Source organism: Orbicella faveolata, unplaced genomic scaffold (assembly GCF_042242905.1).
Source record: "Orbicella faveolata isolate gen_17 unplaced genomic scaffold, um_ofav_v1 contig_36, whole genome shotgun sequence".
Lineage (NCBI taxonomy): Eukaryota > Metazoa > Cnidaria > Anthozoa > Scleractinia > Merulinidae > Orbicella > Orbicella faveolata.
Genome location: NW_028301565.1, coordinates 9,545,191 through 9,563,613, shown reverse-complemented (window position 1 = coordinate 9,563,613; position 18,423 = coordinate 9,545,191). Strand labels below are relative to the sequence as shown.

At 37.4% G+C, this 18,423-nt stretch overlaps 1 long non-coding RNA gene across 1 annotated transcript; it reads left to right on the top strand.

Annotated features, from left to right (window-relative positions):
* Positions 1-8,659: 8,659 nt before the first annotated feature.
* LOC149102219 (uncharacterized) lies at positions 8,660-18,423 on the top strand. The gene is made up of 5 exons (XR_016202367.1): positions 8,660-8,947; positions 9,506-9,558; positions 12,721-12,821; positions 17,349-17,497; positions 17,690-18,423. It is a non-coding gene; the product is annotated as an uncharacterized LOC149102219 (long non-coding RNA).

The window sequence follows — 18,423 nt, the reverse complement described above, 5'->3', positions numbered from 1 at the left end:
TCAACAGGGATAGTGGAATTGAAATTCCTGAAGCATGGATGCCCACGATCAAAAAACACAACAACAGGAGAACGGTACAACAGCGGACCACTGAGGGAGCAGCTACTCGTCGGAACGATAGAACAATAGGAGGATCGAAATGCACCAATCACAGCCGACCTTTGTGATATAATGATACCGTGCAATCAGTCGACCTTATCGCCTGAAGAAGACTAGCAGTAAGCAGTCGAAACGTCGCGATCTACATCTCAAGTGACTACATCGTGAGACAGACGATAATACACTTTATTATTGCATCTACCACGATGAATAACAACAACCTTTTCCTCGACATTCATGGAGTTGTTTACAGTAATGATTTGGTTAATTTGACAATTCTTTTTGGTTGCGATGTACAGCAAGAAAGAAACTGGGAATTTATGATGTACATACGATGTTACATCGGTAATGGTAAGATAGCCAAATAGTAAGCCATAAAATGTTTGACTGAACAAACTACAATAATCTGACACGTCTCCAGATTAATGTAGATACCATCTTATTTTTTTTCTTTGATTCGTTCTTTGATAAAACCCACACTGTGACTGGCGTGGCACGTGCACATGCATAACTCCCTCACTTACCGATCACATAGCCCTTCCAATCCCCAAGAGGAATTTGTGCCCAAAAATACTCAAGTTAAGAATACTTTTCGCATTTTATACGAGTTGTGAGTTTACCCTTTTTACACAACACAACACAACACAACACAACACAACACAACACAACACAACACAACACAACACAACACAACACAACACAACACAACACAACACAACAACACTACTTCACCAAAAATAGAAAGAAAGAAAAAAAACCTCTTTGAGAGTTGAAAGTCTGATTTAATTAAATTGCACTTTAACTTGGTGCCACGCAGTCTTCAAAGAACATTTGAGCAGTTTTCATACTTTTTACCTTTAAAAATATCGGCCTGAAAAGAATATCATAAAATGCCCATCAAATGAAAATAAACTGCTACTGCAGAAACGTAAAAACCGTCCAGACATGAAAGCTTTTTTTGTTTAATAATTGAATTTACTCCTTGTGAAAAACAAAAGTATCAAGTTACCTTTGTAGCTAAAAATACAAATATCTTGTTGTATTTCCATACTATTAACTCACGAACTGTTTCAAACCTCAAGGCTCACCTCGTTCGTAACTGAAATCCTCAGCCTAACCCACAGAAAATGTCGAAGTAAGCCCAATATATGAATACTTTCTCCTACTTTATAGAAGAATAAATATGGCCGTTCTAAACTGTGTCGGGAAGTGTCGGGATCAAATCTTCTCACATACCGTTTACCTTTACAACAAGAAATTTGATTGGCTGTTTATATTAGATCCAACCTGTTTGGTGTGACATACATACATCTCTCACTCACTCATCCATTGATCCGTCCATAACATACCCGACGCGCCGACTAAGAGGTATTTTTTTACAAAAAAATTACTCAAAAATGAAAACATCTCGTTCCATTTGCATACTTCCAACTCACAAACTGTTTTAAACCTCAGGGTTCATCTCTTTCATAACTAAAATCCTCAGCCTAACCCACAGAAGATGTCGAAGTAAACCCAATATATGAACACTTCCTCCTCTTTTATAGAAGAATAAATATGACCGTTCTGAACTCTATCGGGATCGAATCTTCTCACCTACCATTTACCTTTACAACAAGAAATTTGATTGGCTGTTTATATTAGATCCAACCTGATTGGTGTGACATACATACATCTCTCACTCACTCACTCACTCACTCATTCACTCACCCACTCATCCATTGACCCGTCCATAACATACCTGACGCACCGACTAAGAGGTATTTTTTTCCAAAAGTAACTCAAAAATGAGTAGCGTAGCAAATCAGAGAACGGCATTCGTGATAGAACGTAGTAGATTTATACTAAAATAATGCATAACTCTTTTGCCAGTTCATATTTGTTTTAAATAAACTTACCTTCAAATATGGACTTTAATTTAATTTAATTTAATTTAATTTAGAAAGATTGTTTTGTTCCAGCCAAGCCGAAACAATCTCTATCGGCTTGCCCACAAAAAATCTCTTTATGTCCAGCAAGCGGTGCTTTACCATTGCGTTGATAAACCAAGTGCAAGAAGCAATTTTTTGATTTGCCCCGCCCCTCTACCCCCAGGATAAGACCGCCTTAAACAATCCCCCACCCCCGAGCACGAAGGGCTGGACTTGTCCCGGGAGTTGCCGGGGGGGGGATGGTAATAGGTGGAATTGACCGATGCATAAATTACAAGTAACAGTAAATACTAACAGGTGTAAAAGTGAATGGAGTCCAGAGAAAGCATAGCTTGTATTATGAAATATGGACCCCACGCTTGCACCAGGAAGGTAAGCTCCCTTGCACCATCAGACTGTGGTTTTTAAATTTTTTAAATCTTCTTTTACCCCTCACCCATCCCCGGGTCCAGTACAAATATCTTCTCTCAATCATCGCCCTTGAGCGTAGCGAGAGGCTGATCTTTAATGAGCGACGAAGTCGCGAACCCAAGCGAAACTCACGAAATGGAAAAATCATTGGAGAGGACTTTTGGAAGGTCTAGTAATTTTCTAGAACACGAAAATTTCCAAGAGCAGCTATGGGCTATGGCCTGAGACGTAAACGGTTAATTATGTATTTAAGAAACGCTAATTAGTAATAAAGGATATACTTAGCGTGTACTTCGAGAGACAGTTTAAACATCAAAACAGATTGTTGTTTTAGAAATATGAATATACAGTGGAACTCCGTTAATACAGTCACCAACAAGCCATGAAAATATAATGGTTTTAACAGGGTGGCCGTATTATTAAACGGCCGGGTAGTGATTTTTGATTGGTCTAAATAGAGTGACATCTTAACAGATATATCACTGTTGCACATCCAAACAACTGTTCTTTAACAAGCTCCCGAAATGCAGGTATAATTAAAAAAAGATTAAAGTTTTAATTAGTTCATGCCATATTAACTAAGTATTGCAGACTGCTCGCAATGAACGCATGTATGCATTGCGTACCTATTTTTCATTCATAAGCTGGGGTAGCGGGAAAAGTTGCATTTTGTCAACACCACTTGTGAAACAGCTTCTGCGTCGGGCTGCCTGGTCGCTGACATGGGAAAGCGCTTCGAACTGCTGAATAGGGAACTGGAAATTTGCACTGACATGCGAGGTACATGACGGGCAGAAACAGAATGCCTCGCAACTTAAGTCAAATGAAGTCAACAAGATGGATTTAAGTTGAGAATTTAAGCACACCATGAAAATTGAATCAGCCATGCTGATGACCGTAGTTCGCTTCTTTACAAGGTAATGGACTGCAAAAGTCATACCTGTTTTATTTTGACGGTTGTGTATAGTTCTTTGTGAGTTTAAGAAACGTTTTGGACTCTCAAACATATATAAGATGCAGATGGCAATACTGAATTTGAAAAACATTTGAGCAGCCATGTTGGGCTTATAATCGCCTTGTGAAGATCTGTGAATATTTATGAACTGGGCGTTTTTGAATCAGCAAGCTTTTAAATTTAAGCTTCATTTTAAGGAGAAATCACTGGTTACAGTTGCTGAGAACGAAATAATTTTGAATCATGCTTTTATGCTTCCATAACTGCAGAAATTCTTGCTTGCTCAATGGCTATTTTCATTGTCACTAAGCGGACAGACACATGAATTAATAATTCATTGTAAAAAACAAATTGACGTCAGGTTTTCGTGCCTCTGGTCTGTTATTGACAACGAATTTCGTCATAACATTGTCAAAGTAGATCCACAGCTACTTTGACAATGTCATGACAATATTCATGACAGATGCATGAAAAACTGACATCAATTTGTTAATTCCTGATGTATGAATCAAAACATAAGCTTGTGTTTTGTTACTTAACCTACCGACTCCTGGAGCTTTTTGCCGAAAATGCATTTTTTGGAGATTTTGGAGATTTTCAGGCTGGATATGGGCCAAATTAGCTCCAATCTACTAAAAAAGGCATTTGCAACATGACACCATGCCTTTCCTTCCACTAGCATCACATTTACGACGTTTTTGATCAGGTATGCGCAGAAATCAATTTTGAGATGAGAAAGTGACCTACTTCTTTAGGCTTTTCGTTTTGAGTAGCCACATGTAGTCGCAGGAAATTTTACTCTGAGTTTTGCACTCAAATTTCTGAGCATATTCGTGCATATTTCAGGCTCCATTGAGCCGATCACTGTTATCTGGGTATCACTGGAAAGATCTTTTCCTCCTGCAGAACTTGAGTATAGACGATGCCAATTTTGGTCAAACGTGATGACGTAAGAGGTGGAACAAAGCCCAAGGCTTGTCACGGCCGGTTACAGGCAACATGGGAGTCAATGGGTTAATATGTAAATTATGTTCAGTGTTTCATCATCAAGCATAATCTGGACCATTCCCCAAAATTAGGCATTGAATTAATTTCTTTGCCAGTACGATCCATATTTATGTGATTCATTGATAAAATGTATGGCAAGCCGTTTGTAGCAAAATTCAATCCTTGCAATATATGTTTAATAATGGTTTTATTTAAACATATAAAAAGGCATTCAATCCAATAGCAAATAAAATTTTGGTTCAATTCAATCTTTTAATTTTCATGATTCAATCCAATACCTGGAATATTGATTCAATCCAATACCTGAAATATCGATTCAATCCAATACCTGGAATATTGATTCAATCCAATACCTCGAATATTGATGCAATCCAATACCTCGAATATTGATGCAATCCAATACCTCGAATATTGATTCAACCCAATACCTCGAATAATGATTCAATCCAATACCTCGAATAATGATTCAATCCAATACCTCGAATAATGATTCAATCCAATACCTCGAATAATGATTCAATCCAATACCTCGAATCTTCCTGGGCCGAGCGCGGCCAACAGGAACGAGAGTAACTGAGCACTAGAGAGCACTGAAAACATGGCGGGCGAAGGAGAACTAGATTTAGAAGTCGAGTTTCCTAAGTTTCTGTCAGACGTCTTGGATAAAACGGAAATAATTTTTGAAAATTTTGACTCAGAAGTTGCAGAAGCGCACGCCGAAGTTCTTGATCAAACCATTAGTCTGCTTAGGTAAATGAGGCATTGCTACAACCGAGACACAAGGGACAACGAAAATTTAGATTCCACTGCTGTCGCTTTTGTAGATGTGCTCAGTGTGTTGCGTCGCAGAGCTATTACTCCGTAAATTTTTACTGCAGAATCCATTACGATCGAAAGCGAAAAAAGAGGAAAGCATGGAAGACCATTTCTTAAAATTCCTGTTGAGGTGCTTGAGAAACTTTGAGGACTAGGATTCATCTGGACAACGATAACAGAGATGATTGGAGTTTCGAGATGGACAATTTACAGAAGAGTGACAGACGGTATGGCTCGGGGGGGGGGGGGTACTTTGGGAATTTCTGGGAGGGGATGTGCCGCTGGGACCCTGGAACCCTTAGCCTATGCCAGAGCTACAATCGTGGACGAGTCCTTAGGACACTTATGTAATGTAACGGATTATCTGTGTTTTAGAACTGAAGTATGAAGAAAACGCTGCTATATCCTTTATAAACAGGTTGCTGTTCCCCCCTCCCCCCCCCCCCCAACACAATGTTGAAAATCAGGTGAAATTGCACGTACCAGTTTTCAACATTGTATGGGGGGTGGGGGGGCGAGGTTAGGCAGGTGAAGTTGTATTCGCGCCTGGCGTGTACGCAAAAGCGCCAGAAGTGCAAATTTGTTCCAAGACTTTTGTCCATGATTGTAGTTCAGCTGAATTTTGCTACCCTACACTACAGTAAACTCCCCAAATCCCCCCATCTATCGACACTGTTGAGGCTGATTTGCGTAAATTTAAACTTGCCGATTTGATTTTTTTATATTTTTGAGTGGCAATTCCTGGTTTCCTTAGTCTAGATAAAATCTTCAACCAACTAGTCAGTTTTGTGAAAAATTATACCCTCTTCTAGACCTAAATGCTCTGATTTATATACCCTATCCTAGAGTAAACTGCTTGAAAACCACACCCTTCACAGCGGCACATACCTATATAGCCCATATATGGCAGTGCCCTTCCCCCCCCCCCCCTCAGGCGATATGGCTTAGAAGATATGAGGGGTTTTGACAGCTTACCTGATAAGGAACCGAAATCAGTCAAGAGTACATTTCTAACCACGGGAGTGCTACTGGATATAACTTCATTGCAGGTTTCTTTAAGTCCATTGGGTTACGGGTTCAACGGAGAAGAATAAGACAAAGGTTAACAAAAGTAGATCCCCAAAATACTGTCTTGAGATGGGGTGCGTAAATTCGCTTTGGCATCTGGATGGACATCACTCTCTGATCCGATGGAAAATACTAATTCACGGCTGTATAGACGGATTTTCTCGGAGAATAATGTTTTTGAAAATGTAGTGCCAACAATAAAGCAGAAACAGTTCTTGAATTGTTTCTGGATGCCGTTAAGAGAGACGGAGAATTTTGGCCTTTGAGAGTACGAGTATATCATGGTGTTGAAAACGTTGGTGTGTGCGATACAATGGTGCAGGTTAGAAGAGAGGAGAGGGGCAGCTGCACTGCTGGGCCATCAACACAACCAACGAACTGAAAGATTATGGGATGTTTTCCGCTGTGCTTCCCACTTGTACTTTTACACTTTTTATAGCATTGAATTGTCAGGCATCCTGGACACTGATAATTCAGTGCATCTTTTCACCTTAAACTTAGTTTTTCAAACAAGGATAAACCAAGCTCTTTGCCAGTTCTCTGAAGCTTTCAACCACCAAAATGTAAGAACAGAGAAAAAACTGGTTGCCATACCTAATGTGGCTTATCATATGATGCAGCCTGAAAACCCCCTTTCAAATGGAAAGTCATATGATTTTGAATACTATGGTGATGATCCTGATGGTCCAACTCCATTGGACAGTGATAACAATGTTGTAGTTGAAGAAATTGACCTGGACAACATGATTCAGTGCAGTCGTTTGTATTGAAAAGGTTAGATCCCTTAAAAGAATCAAGTCAAATGGGAGTAGACATCTTCCAAGAGGCTCTAGAACTTGTGACAGTTAAACTTGGGCAACTGACAGTTGCATAATACTGCATGTGTGTGGGCTGGGTAAAGGAGATTATGGCACCACTAAAGTATTTTTGCAACTCAATTCACAACAAAAAACCTCACCCTGTATCAAGTAAATTATTATCTCATCTTTCTTTTTATTGATATACAAAACTCAGAAACTGCTTTCAGGAATTACAGGATGCCTAATGTCTAGCAACACAACTAAACTGAAGAGAAATCAGGGCATTTTATAACTGCCATGTGCACTACTCTGCTTTGTAGATTTTTCAGGTGCTTATCAAAACAGATGTTAAAATGTTGTAAGGTTAATTTGTTATCTTATTTTCAAAAGTACCCAGGACACAAGACTAAATTCTTGGTGCAATAGCTTAATGGCTACTAACAGGTCTCATGTCACTAGCCAAAACTAACTTTGCACCAGCCAGCCTTTTTAATACACAGTTTCACTGACTTTTTTATAAGAGTGGTCAATCTTGGACATATCTTGTTGCATCTAAAATGTTAATAATAATCACTAAGAAAATTTCACTCCCACAAACGCGAATCCTGCTTTTCTTGAATATGCTTATGTTCAATCTCTGATGTACTTCTATCAGTGGTATCATTTTCTTTTATCTCCGTTTAATAGTTAAATATTTATATGCTTATTGAGGCAATTATTTCCATGAAATCCACTCATAGTTTCCCTGTTTTCATTAGTTTCTATTCTCTTCAGTTTTACTTTGTCAGGATAACTTTCAATTTTGTTTTCATCCAGTAGGCCAGTACTCCATTCCATCATGATTGCCACAATGGCTAGTGAAAGTGCAAAATCTACTATTCAAAACTGAAATGTGTGGCTAGTTGGCAGTAGTGTTAGCCTTGAGCGTTAGGTACCCGATAATATTCACAACAAATTGGTGCAATGTTTGTCATAGAATATCAAGAAAAACATCGTTTTTAGGAAAGAAGTACCACAGGTGGGTTAAATAATGCAAAACATGAGACAACAACATTGAAAAACTTAAAACACATCCCAATGTTCAATGATTGCTGTCTTGTAAAATGTAAGGTTCTTATTTCAAAAATAACATAAAGCCAGGTTTACACAAACAGTTTTTGTGAGAAAAATGTTTGACTGTGTACATAGCACAGCAAAAATTTTGTTTACAGTTCAAAGTTTAGTGTGCCAGTAATGATTGGACAGCAGAAATATGCACACTACCAAAGACCAATGTGGTAGCAGAATTTGCGACAGTTTATGTTATTTGTCACAAAAAGCTAGCACACACAGCTTTTGATAAACAAATATGTTTGTCACATAAAAATTGGTTAACTTACATCTACAAAAGCGACAGTAATGGAATCTAAATTCTCCGTGTCCCTTGTGTCTCGGTTGTAGCAATGCCTCATTTACCTAAGCAGACTAATGGTTTGATCAAGAACTTCGGCGTGCGCTTCTGCAACTTCTTAGTCAAAATTCTCAAAAATTATTTCCGTTTTATCCAAGACGTCTGAAAGAAACTTAAGAAACTCGACTTCTAAATCTAGTTCTCCTTCGCCCGCCATGTTTTCAGTGCTCTCTAGTGCTCAGTTACTCTCGTTCCTGTTGGTCGCGCTCGGCCCAGGAAGATTGCAGCAATATTCGAGTGGATTGCATCAATATTCGAGGTATTGGATTGAATCATTATTCGAGGTATTGGATTGAATCAATATTCGAGGTATTGGATTGCACCAATATTCGAGGTATTGGATTGCATCAATATTCGAGGTATTGGATTGAATCAATATTTGAGGAATTGGATTGAATCGATATTTCAGGTATTGGATTGAATCAATATTCCAGGTATTGGATTGAATCAATATTCCAGGTATTGGATTGAATCATGAAAATTAAAAGATTGAATTGAACCAAAAATTTTATTTGCCATTGGATTGAATGCCTTTTTATATGTTTAAATAAAACCATTATTTAAAGGATTAAACATATATTGCAATGATTGAATTTTGCTACAAACGGCTTGCCATAAAAATGTTTGTTTATTTATTTTGATTTTCCCAGCAGCTTTTTAAGTACTTGACAAACAGTGCAACAATAATATTGGAAATCTTTTACTTTCAGGACTAAGTAGGTAACGGCAAAGTTTATTCCTCGAAGTATAAAGAGTTTTATCCATAAATTTATGTAGTTTAGTTTCCATTAATGTGCACGCTTCGTCAGTGCTAGGTAAGGATGTGCTTCAAAACATGACATCACTGTAAAATGTTTCTTATTTGAACTTTACCGTTCTACTCTTTGATTTGTTAGCAGAAATCATATATTTATGAAAAGTGCTTATTTATTTATTTATTTATTTATTTACTTCCTTTCTTAAATAGTTTCTGGGTGATTTCACTGACAATGGAACAACTTTATTCACCATAGCACATAGGTAAGTTGTGATGTACTTTTTCTTTTATCAGTGTGGTGGATCGCTTAGAGCTGAGGATCCAATGTTCCAAAGTATTAAACCATGAGAGAGCCACTTGCTTAAGTAGTTCTCTAAAATGGGTGGGCTGAAAGAAAGATGCTTCAGTTTAAGGGTGCTTCCAGTATACAAGTCTTGTAACTTGATAGAAAACATACTAGCAGTGACCTAGTAGTGCAAACCAATTTGATCACCCATTGTGCACTGTTCTTGCAAAGTGAACAATAAAGTCATTTTACTCTCACAGTGCCTCTGTCCAACCTAAAGTATATTTGTGTACCGGCAAATTGTGGGGGCAGCCAGACAGAATACTCACTCGGGGTGTAACCTGTGATAGACTATAAGAGTCTCCCATCCAGGAGTGGGGGGTGGGGTAGTAAATTGTCGTTTTCTCCATGCTATAGGAGCATAATATAGAAGGCAACGTGGACCATTTTGGTTAACTTGCAAACTTTTAACCTCATTTGAAGCACAATAATTATTTATATTTGGTGGGAAACATTCCAGATATCTCCAAAAATTGGCACCAGAAAGGATCCCCAACTGGAAATGATCTGAGAGCAGAAAATTAATAACTTCCAAATTGGAGCTAGGGCAAAATTACATGGAGTGATCTCAAACTGCAAAATGATCCCTGATTTGGACAGCAAATGATGTTAGATGGCATAAAAGCTCTTGAAAAAATTAAAGCGGAGCCTTGACACGTTAATGAAGTTCTTATCTTATCTTGAAAATCATTTGCAAGTCTACATTTTAAATATTAAATCTGATTTTTAATAATTAAATTCTGTTTGTTTGAGACCAACATTTTCAAACTTGCAACTAACTTTTCAGAAGAGGTCATAACATTGCAACTTCATATAATTATTATTCTTTTTTAATTTCAAGCCCTGCCAAATGCAAGGAAGAATCCTAAGAAATCTGCCCGAGTATCACCAGGCCTTCCTTAGGGGATAGGTTAGGGGAGGAGAAGAGAAATGGAGGAAGGCCTAACACATAGGCATTGATTGACTTGTGTTTCCATTACGGAATTGCACCCGTTGAAACACTGCGGCACAAAAAAGTGGGGTACCCAAGATGCTTTGCGTGTCCATAAAGCTTTGCCGCCGTTTTCGGTTCCCTTTGACTTCAAAACCAGAACTCCCAAAAGGGAGTTAGATAATTCTCCCTCTCATTCTGTTTGAGACAATAGGAGCAATTACTATTGTGAAAGTGTTAAAATGTTCTTATTTTCGATCAATGCTAGCTGTGAAGGAAACAAAGATCACTTATGCAAAACTGTGCGAAAAATATCTTACTACAAAAGACACAACTAGTGACCACTACGTGCAAATAAACACAAACTGTGTGGAAATATACTCTGTCCTGAGAGAAGTTTAAAAACGCTCTTTTGATTTTGATGTTCACGTAAAGAATGAAGGGAGAATGATGGATTTTTTCTGCGATGGCCATCAGGAACAATGGTTTTGATATTGATATACACTCGAGATTTTAATGATTGACATCTCTCAGCATCTCTGCATCTAGTTACACATGCCCTGTTAACTTTTTTCAAAGCTAATTTACATGTTCAATCGATGTGTTTCAATGAGCTCAATTCCATAATGATGTCCAAAATCCAGTCATTGCACTGATTGGATAACACATGAAAGACTCTTACGTCACTGGAAATTAAGACCAGCAAGTCCAAAGTGGTGTATTAAAAAAAAAGAAAAAACATGAGAAGTTGGAAGCATTTCATAGTGTTTTTGCTTCTCTATGAACAAGAACAACTTCAATAAAGTGCTCCTGAGCTCTTTCAAGGCGTAGTAAAAAGAAAATCACTGTTTATGTGCATGGGAGTGATGAAATTGGAAAAGAGAATCTTATTTAGTTTTTAATCAAGTATATGTGTAGCTTGGTGAGAGTGTTGTATCAAAGCCTTGGTGTCAGACGTTTATTCATTTTCTTTTCCTTTCTTTTTTTTGTCCCTGAAATTAAAGCATAATGCCCAGTCTAGTAGAACTAGTAGAACACAATTACAAAGGGATGGTGGCCAATATATCATTGTGATATACCAAAAATGTTCAAAAGATCATCAATCATTTTAAGCAGAGCTCTCAAGTCTTGCACATTGCACATGAGACATGCTGAAACTATCATATAATTTACTACTTGTTTGATTTGTGCTTGCTTTGAACACTTTCCAGCAGTAGGAATTTTTGTGCAGAGCTGCTCAGAATGAAAGAAAACACATCTTAGCTACTTTAATTTTTCAAAATTTTCTAGGGGACATGCCGCCAGACCCCTAGAAAGGCGATGCCTGCGGCATCACAACCGATGGATCACTAATTGCTGTCAAAAATCTTACTCTTTGGCAGCAAATCAACTTGAGAGCTCTCACATAATTCTCGCAGTTGGATGAAAACAATTTAGAAGTGAGGTCCATTGATAATTTGCTTATATATAATTATTCCCTGCGGTGGAGTTGACTCAGGTCAGGTCATGTAATATATTAAACACGAGAGACACTGTTTCATCAGGAAGAGATGTGAAAATACAACATGCAGCAGAGTATTTTTGACAAAATTTGAGGTGTTTGGATAGCGGATGAAATTCTGTCTTGAGTGTTTGATATATCTTGTCAATCAAAACAAAAACTAAGGAGTAAATGGAGAAGCAAAATCGTCAATATCTATGCTAATTAAGACCGGGTGTCCAAACCTCCATAACAGTGGTGATTTTCTTTGTTTTCAATTGATGAATTATTTTAATTAAAATGAATTGGAAAAATAATAGTAGGGACAGCTGCATAGACTGCTGAAATTTCTTCTTTGCTTGCGGTAGCTCCAAGGAACCATTTTGCTTATGACCCTCGCAAGCTGGGAGGTGGATAGCACTCACTTCCTCAAGATCTAGTAGCCAACTATTTATTGCTTACAAAAACTCCATGGCATTCCTATTTTTTTTCTGTGGGATCATATGTGGGCCACAATTTGGTTATCATTTTCAGTTAAGGATCATTTGTGGTTCATTTTGGTGATTATTTCTGGTCTGGGAATCATTTCTGGTGCTGTACAGATTTAATTTTGTTCTGTTACTAGGCAAAAGAGCATTTATTAAATTATTTTATTTGTTTTTCTCAAGAGCTTCTGCATTTTTTTGGTTGATATTACTAAAGATTACTATATTGATGGTACACGTAACAAAAGCAGGAATGGAACAGAAACTCTATGCATCATAGCTTGGTGAGTTCAGTTTTCCTTGTTAGCAATAAACATGACTGTATTCTTTGTTAGCAGTACTCTGTGGCTGGCTACACACTGGCAAACATGCAATACAATTGGCTACACTGTCTTAATTTATAATTGGTTGATAGATTGCCTTAATGCTCACTTGATCATGGACGTTTTTTCAGAAGTATCAAAAAGTTTGTCAATGAGGCAGTAATTTATAGATACTTCAAGCTCAGTAGATTCACTATGGGGGACATCTAGAATTTAACAACAACAACAACAACAAGAACAACCATTTTATTTTGCATAATACAGCGAGTATTATACAGTAAAAGAATACATTAAACTTAAATAAGCAAAACATTACTACTCAAAATAGTAAAAACTAAATGAGCTGAGTAGTTACAAGAATTATTATGCTTTAAATCAGTTGTAGGAAAAATAAAGAAAAGAAGAGGTAGAAGAGAAAAAAAATATATACAGATATAAATATAAAAAGAAATATAAGTAGTAACAGTACCAGTTATAGGCAGAGCATTGTTTAACTAAGAGCGATAGTAACTTGATTGCAGCTTTCAGCGCCACTTGTTCAATCGCCATAGATAAAGGTTGTCAATTTAAACTGGTACCATTCTAAATAATAAAGTGAAGAACTGGTAAATTTAAGTAAATTTCTATAAATATAATGCTTATCCTTGATTTCTTTGTGCTCATCTCTCACTCCCTAAACTTGAGCTCATCTGAATCTAATAATTTGCAATAAAAATTATGGTTTTGTTTACGCAATAGCACAAAACAACATTATCCTGGATGTTTCATCGGTGCACAACACATTAAGCATTAAAAAGCACTTTTGAATTACAGTACTTTTTCATCCAATGGGGGAAATGTAAGGGTGGGATGGGCAGATTTGTGCTGTTTCACAGCAAAGTTAGGTGGTCATTGCTGAGTCAGTTACAACTTCAAGAAAAGTTTGGACTGAAGTATCTTCTTGAATGATGATCAGTCATGCCAATCAGACTAACTGGATAGCTTTTCATAACCAAACTTTTCATGTACATTGTAAGGGCGCCTTGGATTTTTGTGAATTGAAAATAGTTTTGTTTCATCAGCACCAGTATTTTACCGTAGCAACCATGATGACACATTGTTAGTTTTGTACAGGATCAATTTTAATAAATGAGTATTTCTTTAATCTTACTCAAGTTGGAATAACACTAAAGTAGAGTCAGTGTACTAAGAAAAATTTTTCATGTGGTATTTTTAGATGAAAGAGCTACACTTATGAATGTAAAATTGCCTTCCTAATAATTTTTTGAAACCTCTAACTAGCTCTGGAGAGAGCTGTTATACAGCTGTTTGTTTTCAATATTGATTAAGTATAATTTATTGTAGTCATACCAGAGGAAAAGCTAAGAAAGGAAATGATGTGATAGGTTTCCTAAATTTGTCATTAGAAAATGTCTCTCATGATGATATCCATTTGAAACCTAGTCAAGGTCCATGTCAGACCCAAGCCCCAGACAATGAGCCAACTCACAGGAGAGAACAATCACATAAACTTTTATGATTTAATGACCACTGTTTGCAACAATATAACATTTAACCTATGCTATAACTGACAGAAGTATTTTGAGATGTCTTGCATACCAAATTGTTCAGTAAATTTCAGATTAAGTCGCAATGTGTGGCAGCTTTTACTTTATTTATTGATATTAAAAAAAGTTATTAACACCATTGAAGTCAGCTCACAGGCCCTTTCCCTATCCCTGATTAACCCAGGACTGATCAAAACCCAATTTCTGGTTACAATAACAATATATTATCAAGCAAGCAGGTGACAAGAACAAACTAAGAAAATCATCAGTTAATGGATACAGTGTATTGTCTTGATCCACCATCAAATTCTCAGAACTGGTACACATGTTTTGATAGAGCTGTATGGTTCTCATTACAGAGAAGAATTTTAAAACGTTTTGAAGTTGATATAAAACCAGTTGTAGATGGCCTTTTGCATTCTCTACAAGATAAGTTTGTAATTTTGACTAGATCTGTAAGGCGCTTCTAGAGTTAATGCTGTCGGTCAGAAATGTAGAATCTTAATAAATGTTTCTTACAACATTAACTGCAAACAAAGGTTATTATTTTAACAAACAGCTGGTTACAAAAGCTTGAATGTTTTTATGGACAGTGCGTACTTATGTTAGTGCCCACACGTTCTGCGCATCACACAAGGCATGGATTACATGCCACATAGTCATGTGCTAGGGTTGAAACTGGTGAAATCAACTAAGCTACCAAGTGTACAACTAAAATATCAGAAAACATTTTCCTTCTGTGACCAAATCAAGTTTAATGAAAATGTGCTAAAACCAGGAACACCAGGATAGCAGCTGGCATATTGCAAACTGTTGTGAAGTGACGGACACGATTGCCTGCTAAATTTGAGGCTGTAATCAGCTAATTTCATGCCAATGTACAGCACAAGAAAACAAGGCAGCCAAGTGCAATGAGCTATTAACAAAGTATACATAATTTATACATTACATAACTGTATGAAGGCATGCTGGATCATTGAAGTTATACACACAACTTAAGCAGTTGTGAATTAAAGCCTGAAAGAAATTCAGGCCTGAACGGGATTCAAACCCATGACCTTGCGATACCAGTGCAGTGCTCTACCAACTGAGCTATCAAGCCATCTGGGAGCTGATCACATTGTGAGTTCGTAATATACCTGTAGATGGTGAAGAATACAAGTGGATACTGGTATATGAAAGGTCATATATTTGAACTGCAGAGAAAGATATGAAGGCATGACTGATCATCACAATTATACACATAACTTAACCAGTTTTGAAAGTAAAGCGTGAATTTTTTTCAGGCTTTAATTTCACAACTGCTTAAGTTGTGTGTATAACTGCAATAATCAGTCATGCCTTCATATCTTTCTCTGCACTTCAAATATATGATCTTTCATATATTCACTTGTATTACACTATACATGACTGTACTGCTGACTGCAATAGCAGGCTCATAAGCACAGGCAACCCAAACTAACATGTAACCTAGCAGTTTAATAATGCCCGTTCATATGCACAATGCCTTTGACTCTAGTTCTTGTTATGGGGTTCATTTATACTACACTAACTACTAACTGCTGAAGAACTACATGTAGCTGCTTAATCCTTAGAATATATTTACACAGAAATCAAACTGTAAGCTTCTACACTTTTGTTTTTTTTTTCACTTTTCTTCTGGGATTCCTATAGGCTTATAGCCCTTGTTGGAATCTTCTATTTCCACTGGTTCTACTTGTTCAGTTTTTTTTTTTTTTTTTTTTTTTTTTTTTTTTTTTTTTCATAGCTCTACTTCGGGCAAAAGACCTTTGTATCTAGTACGCACCATTCTTAAAGAGAATGAAAACAACTGTTCTATATTTTCTTGTCAAAATAATTTGATCAATTTTTATGCTTTTGACATAAGACTGTTGAAAATTCAGGAGTACCCGACGGAGCCGCTTGAGAGAAAACCCGCTTGACAGGCTGCAATTACGCTGGCTGGGAAATATTAGCATTAGACCATTTACTGGCTGGGATTTTCGTTCAGCGTCTGGCTTGCTAAAAACTTATTTAAAACAGTCCCTAGCTGGAAAAAACGTGACTTGTATGTTTTTCCTGGCTGTGACTTTTTCGAAAAAGCAATCAATCCCGTCCTGGGACATAAAAAACGCGCGAGTGAGCTCTAAAGTCTTAAGTCTTCCGCCGTGAGACGATAAACCGCAAGCGGTCGTACTTACTCCCAGCGCCACGCGCTGCAAAAATAATGCAAATCAACGCGCGCGTGATGCCATGCCCGAAAATGATGGCTCCATTGTCAGATTGTTGCGGTTTATCTTTTTCATCAACCAGTAAAAATTGCACAACACCAGCAGTTGTCATTTTCAATGACGTAGTAACACTAGTATCTCGAATGACCAAATCTGTTAAAAACGTTCTTTTCAATGGATCGTTTTCACTGTCACGCAATAAAAAAATAAATCGAAAACCATCCAGTGGAAAAAGCTATGAAATTATGATGTTATAGAAGATAACTAAATAAGCCACTTCTCCAAGTTTTAGGCCTGTGCGTTTCCCCAAACTTCAGATATTCGTCGAAATGTTTCGCCGATATTTACAGAGCCCAGTATGAAAACGCCATGTTGGTGTACCTCCGTGGTACACCAATATGGCGGCCGGAAAATAGTGTAAACATCTGGAACTTACTTTGGCTATATAGGCGACTGATTATCAGTACTGATCGAACAAGCATTTACATAAGCACTTTTCCTAATGCTTTAACTTCTAAAAAGTATATATTTTTCGACAAACTCGATCATAGCCTTGTGTCACGCACCTCCATAACCCTGAAATTCAAAATGCTCTTGATTCCAAACGAAGCACGCTATTGAGCTGTAAAATTGTAAACAGATATAAATATACCGCCTCTTGTGCCTGATGAGGACAAAAACTTTGGTGGCTCTTTCGTTTTGGATTTTAGAAAGTGATGAACACGGCCGATCTCCAAGATCTCCGCTAGTTTGTCGTTCCAAAGGCCTGAAGAAGCCGTCACTTCAGAAAACCGCTACTGGCGCTATTGTGCTGCAAGCAGTCAGCAGTTGTAAAGAAACAGTGGATAGCAACTTAAAGGTTGGTAAATTCATTCCTATAATTTTCTTGCTTGCACACGGGGCAGTGATGGTACATTGTACTGGAATCAGTGACACTGTTCGCTGTCTGTTTTGCATTAATTCTTTCATTTATAGACAAGTAAATTTAAAAAGCTATCGGCGGCATAAGAACCTAGACTCAAAGGTGTTCATTTACGTTCCTATTTTGCAGTCATTCTGAGTTATTTCGAGGGCTCCGCTGGTAAAGGAAAGAAACGAGATCTGCCAAATCTGAGATCTGCTGTGAAAGGGACTTGGCGCAGACAAACAAAGTAGCTGGATAAAGGGTAGGCATAATGTTCTGTTTATATACGCTAGTGGTCTGCATCGGGGGTCAACTTTTCTCTCTTGATGCTAAAGTAATCAAGTAAAGTGATCTCATTGTACCATACACTCATCGTTTCGCTTATAGCATTATTGGGTTGCTATAAATCTGCAAATTTGCTTAATCGAAAATTTCCCGAAAGTTGCCGGAAGACGAAGGACAATGGTTTGCCCTCTTTTTCAGTCTTATTGGGCACATTACTGTAAATGCCTTAATCGTGGTTCAGTACTAGCATAACGAGTTAATGTTTGTCCTCTGGAAAACAAGGGACTGTCAGACCAGGTTTTAGGCGTCTGATACCGAACACCGCTGAGACCTCCTTTGAAAATCAAAACACCTTTTCCACCAAACAGCAAGTAACTAATCAAATAAAGCAGACAATAATACACATTTTGAGTGGTTATTTTCTCAGTTTAAATTAAAACTGAATTTTTGACAAATTTTCCAGTATTTACAATAATTCAAGCGATTTTTCGCTCCGCAAAATTCACAAAATTAAGGGCCTAAAATCATTGACTGGTACCTCGCCTTGTGTATCGAGACTTATTCCACGTGAAAGAGCACTATTTCTTCTTGCAAAA